Raw genomic sequence first — 6,930 nt, 5'->3', positions numbered from 1 at the left:
ATACACATCTGGAGGCCGGGTAGGGTGAGGATTGAGGTGCTAAGAGTTCAGGACCCTTAGAGCCCTAGAGTGTCTCATTCACGGATTCGACTTCCTAGAGAAAAGCCTTTTGCGACTTATTTGAGGTGAAATTTCATCACCTGCGGGTAGCTCGTCCACTCCTTGTATTACATCTTATCTCTAAGCGTGATCTGCCTTGGAGAAAGCCCCATCCCGTCTTTGCGTTGCTGTTTCCTAGATAAACACTACTGTTATAAAAATTAATTTTACGGAGATTTGTGTCTTTTCCACCTCCAAGAAGAGAGGAAATATTTTAGTGCTTCAGTCCTCGGTACAAAAATGTTCCCTCTAAATAGATCCAGAGGACGGATGGAAAGAGGATTTTAAGTCGTGCTAACTGTCCTAATAGCAGGAACCCGATGGAAATGAATGTAGTCTAAATTTTAGAAGTAACGTGATTTGTTCTGGTATTAATATAAAAAAAAAGTTAGTGATTGCAGTTTGGTACAGTAAGTCAGATATTTGGGTACTTATGATTTATGGTAAATGTGATGACAGGTTATTCTTGTTTTCTAAAGTATGTGAAGGTGTAAGATTTGTAGGTACTTCTAAAACTGTAATCATGAAAAAAAATCCTTATAGTAGAAAATTGGTAAAGTACAGAAAGGTAGTACGTCAACTCTCAATAAATATTTAATAACTAGGGAAAACATTCTTAATCTCATAGTATGTTTTTGTTGGTCATTCAGAGTTTAAAATGGTGATTTTTAAAATTATTATTTCTGTGTATTAGGTTCAAAGATTAGCTGACTGATTCACTTTATATCCAGGTGTTTGTATAAATACCCATGAAAATGTCTTACTAAATTATATTGGGACCATAGTTGAATTTATCAACTAAAAACAATAATATGGGGTAGTCTTCTAGATACCTAGAAAAGCCATAATTTAACCTCTTCTGCAGCATGAGAAGCTCCTGAGGTCTAGGGAGGTTAGGCATGGTAAACATTTTTGAGGAACTGCTGTTATATGTTGTACACTGCGTTGTTTTTTTCACACAGATCTTGCTGTGTTGCCCAGGCAGGTCTCAAATTCATGAACTCCAGTGATTCACCTGCCTCAGCTTCTGGAGTAGCCAGTAATACAGCACTGGGCTCCTTGAATTGTTTTTGTCAGATTTTGTTTAAATATTTCTAACTGTAAATTTTTGTTAGATTAATATAGGTTTTTAAAAGTCTTATTCATTTCTCTAAGGGTTTTTAAAGACCAACATTAGAATCAGTTGAGAGTGCTGATTTAAAAAATAATCAGCTGATTATTATTAATATTATTTATAATACTGATTCCTGGCAGCTTGAATTAGAATCCTAGAGATAATAGTGGCTCAAAAGTCTTTGTGTGTGTGTGTGTGTGTGTGTGTGTGTGTGTGTGTGTGTGTTGGAACCCAGGGTTCACATATGCTAGGCAAGTACTTTGCCACTGAACTACATTTCTAGCCTTAAATTTTTTTTTGTTTGTTTTTAGATTTTGAGACAGGGTCTTGCTAAATTGTCCTATTTGGCATCAAATTTGTGTTCCTCCTGCCTCAGCCTACTGTGGTAGCTGGGTTGTCTGTCCTCTTGCCAGCTAAAAATCTTAATTCTTATTAAGTGTCTCCATTCTTATTAAAGTTTGGAAATCACTGTTAAAAGTTAACTAACCTTGCAGGGTGTGGTGACACATGCCTGTAATCCCAGCAGTTTGAGAGGCTGAGGCAGAGGATTGGGAATTCAGACAGCCTCAGCAATTTAGTGAGGCCCTAAGCAACTCAGTGAGACCCTGTCTCCAAATAAAATATAAAAAAAGGACTGGAGATGTAGTTCAATGGTTAAGTACCTCTGGATTTAATACCTGGTACAAAAAAAAAAAAAGCTAACTAACATTGCTGGGCATAGTGTCACATGCTGTAATCCCTGCAGCTCAGGAGGCTGAGGCACGAGGATTCTAAGTTCAAAGCTAGTCTCAGCAACTCAGCAAAACCCTATTTAAAAAAAAAAAAAAAGCTGGGCATGTTGCTCAGTGGTTAAGTGCACCTGGGTTCAATCCTGGTGCCAGGAAAAGAAAAGTTAACTAACCATACCTAGCTGAATGAAAACATAAATTTTCTAGCAAAGCTATCAGTCTTAAGTGGCAATAAAAGTAATTTCTCATAGCAACAGATAATGGTGTTATAATGTTAGAAAGAAAAGTGAAATTTTGAGAAACAGCTGATGAACAATTCAGTTTCAACAAACATTTATTAGAGTCTCCTGTAGTCACTGTGGTGTTACAGAAGGATATCTGACCACTTATCTTGGCACTTAATGGACCTTGTTGTCATTGTCTGTAAAATGCAGATAGTTATTATACTTTACCTTGTAAAACTTTTAGGATAAATGCATTTGAATAAGTACTGAAGTAAAATAAAACATTTATAAAATTGTAGCTATTAATCTGAAGTGTCAGATTCTGTCTAAGTGTTCCAAGAAGCACAAAAACGACCAAGGTTTCTACTAGTGTTTAGCTAATTCTGGAAGCAGGACAAGTTTAATTAACTGTTACAAGGCAGGGTCAGAAAAATGTTGTAGTTGAGTGGAATGAGCTAGAATGAGCTAGATCTTTGCTTAGGGCTTCTGTGTCTCATCCAGTGCCATGCCCATTGGTAAAGTATAGGGATGTGGCTAACATGAGAGAGGCCCTGTGTTCAAACCCTAGCACCACCAAAAAATAAAAATTGAAAAAATTGATGCATTTATTCCAATTCCTGATTCAGTGTTTTCTTCTTCTTTTTTTTACTTTTTAAAATTTATTTTTATTGATGCATTATAATTATGCATAATAGTGGGATTCACTATGCCATATTGGTACCTGCACATAATTTGATCAATCTCATTCCCTAGTATTTCCCTTTCCTTCCCATGATTCAGTGTCGTCTTTAAGGAAATAATTGTATGGTTGCCTTATAAGTGCTAGTTTTATATTGACTTCTTTTTTTTTTTTAAAAGGTAAGATACCTTTTTTTTTTTAGAGAGAGAATTTTTTAATATTTATTTTTTAGTTTTCGGCGGATACAACATCTCTGTTTGTATGTGGTGCTGAGGATCAAACCCGGGCCGCACGCATGCCAGGCGAGCGTGCTACCGCTTGAGCCACATCCCCAGCCCCTTATATTGACTTCTTAAGAAAGGCAGAACGAATGGAGATGATTCCTTTTTTGCTAAGCTACCACTGTTCATTGCACTCACTAAAACTTTCATTTGACACCTGTTGTGTACTGGCCACAGACTGGCTGATAGCAAGGCACAAAGCTTCATTAAAAGATAATTGCCTGGATTTTAGCTAAAGTTCTTTTGTTGCTAAAGGGTGGTATGTGTGTGTGTGTGTGTGTGTGTGTGTGTGTGTTTTATGATTATTAATTGCATGATGTGGTGCTGTTTGTGGAGTCAGATGTGACAGGAATCCTTATATAACTCTTAGAGCAATGTGACATTTGGATTTTGAGTTTATTCTTCTGTGTTATTGTAGTAAAAACTCTTCCCCTCCCAGGGAAATAGAACAGGTTCTATGAGAAAAAATTATCAAAAGCAATTAGCTCAGTGTCTGTCACATAGAAGGTAATCAGTAATTATACATTTCTATTTGTCCTTTTGAGGAAAATAAAAACAAAAACCAGGCCTTAGAATTTTTGTGTGACTTAAAATTTGGGAGCTTTAATTGTTTTAGAGAATGAATCTATTTTGGAATTCTTTGAAATTTTCCATAGAAATAATTTTGGTTCTAATTTAGTACACTTTTTTCCATTTCATTTTTTATTGCACATTATTCATATTCACAATTTTACATTGATTTTTAATAGTATTTATGTGTATTTGACTGCATTTTATAGAGCAACATTCTTTTTATATAATGATCATTGGAAAATACATAGTTGCCAATATTGAATAGAAATAGTATACATACTTAATTTTCAAAAGTAATATCAATTTATTAAACATTTAAGAACTGAAGAGTTTTTGAAACATAGTCTTTTCCTTTTGATCTATAGTAAATTAGAACTAGATTTTAATATCTGTCACACATGGCTTCCAGTCTTATAACTTATATTACCTTGAACAAGTTTCTTACTTTCTTTAAGCCTTAATTTATTCTTCTATAGAATAAGGCTGACAGTACCCTCTTTATAGGATTACTGTGAGGATTAAGTGATATGTGTGACAGAGAGCTATAGTTCAGTCCCATGGGTCCTGGTAAGTAAGTGTAACTTGAGAAGTGGAAAAATATATTTCTGTTTGAATTTTGAAAGAGCTTAAAAGATCATTAATTATTTATGTAGTTTACTACTAAGAAATAAAATCAACATGATAAAAAAAATTTGGGAGGGTATTGGAGATTGAACCTAGGGCTGCTTTCCTCTAAGCTACATCCCCAGCCCTCTTTATTTTTTATTTTGAGACAGGTTTTGCTAAGTTGGTGAGGCTGACCTCAAAATTGTGATCCTCCTGCCTGAGCCTTCCAAGTTGTTGAGATTACAGGCATGTACCATGACCCCTGGCAACATCATCAGATTTCAAAGTGATAGAGATTACTTAATTAAGGATGAATCAAGGTGTCAGTAGAATCAATATTTTAATTGTATAGTTAGTACAATGCTTTATACTTTATCATAGTGGATTTTATTTAAAAATTAATTTTCAAATGCTGTGCATAAAATACACAATTAAAAAATTTTAAAGTTTAAATAGGACTTTAAAATTTTTTCTTTTTAATTTTATTTTTTCATTTTTTATTGGTGCATTATAGTTGTACATAATGGGTGGGATTTTGTTGTTATATAGTCATCTTTTAAATTATTTTAAATAGCCCACTTACAGAATCGAATTATTGGGAAAATTAGAACAGTGCGTAATATTTTATACTTATACCCTTTGAAAGTCTTTAGTAAAATAAGGTAAAGATGAGAAGATCTCTATGGACACACATTAAAATCAAGAAAAAGTGGGCTGGGGCTTTAGCTCAGTGGTAGAGTGCTTGCTTCACTCGTGTGAGGCACTAGGTTCGATTCTAAGCACCACATATAAATAAATAAAATAAGTGTCCATCAACAACTAACAAAATATTAAAAATTCCCATCAATGTGCCTTAAGTTCTACTTTTCCCTTGACTAATGTAAATCCAATGACTTTTTGATTTAAAAAAAATTTTTTTTTATATGATGTTGAGGATCAAATTCAGTGCTTCACACATGCGAGGCCGGTGCTCTACCACTGAGCTACAAACCCAGCCCTCATTGGTGGGAATTTTGAGGTATTTGGGATTTTATATTATAGAACTGTTTACAAAAGTCTCATTTTTTTTTCTGCAAATTGTTTCTTTGTTTTAAATTCTTGCATTTACTTATTTAAACTTAATGCTTTTGCTGCCTTGGGCCTTTACCTATAATAAACTTGCTTGCTTGCTTCCTTCCTTACTTTCTCTGAGGATTGAACTCCAGGGGCATTTGACCACTGAGCCACATCCCCAGCCCTGTTTCGTATTTTACTTAGAGACAGGATCTCACTGAGTTGCTTAGTACCTCTCTTTTGCTGAGGCTGGCTTTGAACTCTCAGTCCTCCTCCCTCAGCCTCCTGAGCCGCTGGGAGTATAGCCCTGTGCCACTGTGCCCCCGTCAAAGTATTTTTTTGTGTGGGTGGGTATTGAGGATTGAACTCAGGGTATTCGACCACTCAGCTGCATCCCCAGCCCTGTTTCTTATTTTATTTAGAGACAGGGTCTCACTGAGTTGATTAGTGCCTCCCCATTGCTAAGGCTGGCTTTGAATTTGCAATCCTCCTGCCTCAGCTTCCCCAGCCACCACCCCTAGCAAAAGTTTATTTTTTATAATAGCTTTATTGAGGTATAATTCAAATACCATATAATTGACCCATTTAAAGTGTAAAATTCAGTGACTTTCAGTATATTCACAGAGTTATGCAAACATCACTACTATCTAATTTTATTTATTTTATTTTTTATTTTTTTAAAAAGAGGACAGCTTTATTTTGACTCACAGTTTGGGAGGTGTCAGTCCATGGTTGGTTGGCCTGTCATTTGGGGGCCCGTGGCAGGCAGCATACCATAGAGGGAGTGTTAGATGCACTAGACTGCTCACTTCATGGCGGACACAACATCTTTGTTTGTATGTGGTGCTGAGGATCGACCCGGGCCAGACGCATGCCAGGTGAGCGCGCTACCGCTTGAGCCACATCCCCAGCCCCATTACTATCTAATTTTAGAACATTTTCATCACTCCCAACCAGTACCCATTAGCCTCATCTCCAATATCCTCCCAATTCCCTCAGCTCAAGGCAACCACTAATATACTTTCTACTTCTGTGGATTCAGACAATTAATATAAATGGAATCATATAATATATAACTGGTTTCTATCAATTAGCATTTTTCCAGGGTTCAACAACATGCATTAATAGTTAATTTTTTTATCGACAAATAATGTTCTTTTGTATGAATATATCACTTTTATTCATTTTTAAGTTGGGTTATTTCCACTTTTTGGCTGTTATGAATAATATTGTTAGGAATGTTATTTCTCATTTCTGTATAAATTATTGTGTGAACATATATTTTTTGGGGATAGACAGGAGTGGAATTGCTGGTCATATGATAACTGTTTCACCTGTTGAGGAAATGCCGCATACTGTTTTACAAAGTGGCTGTACCTTTTTAAAATTCCCAACAATGAGGGTTCCAGTTTCTTTACATCCTTACCAACACTTGATATCTGTTTCTTTAATTATAATCATCTTAGTGTGAAGTGGTAAGGTAAGGTTCTATTTGAGGTTTATAATTTTTGCATATAATCATTGTTGAAGTTTTTACTGGCAGATAGATTGACAGATTGTTTGATGATAAGGA

Source organism: Marmota marmota, unplaced genomic scaffold (assembly GCF_001458135.2).
Source record: "Marmota marmota marmota unplaced genomic scaffold, marMar, whole genome shotgun sequence".
NCBI lineage: Eukaryota > Metazoa > Chordata > Mammalia > Rodentia > Sciuridae > Marmota > Marmota marmota.
This window is presented reverse-complemented; position numbering follows the sequence as displayed.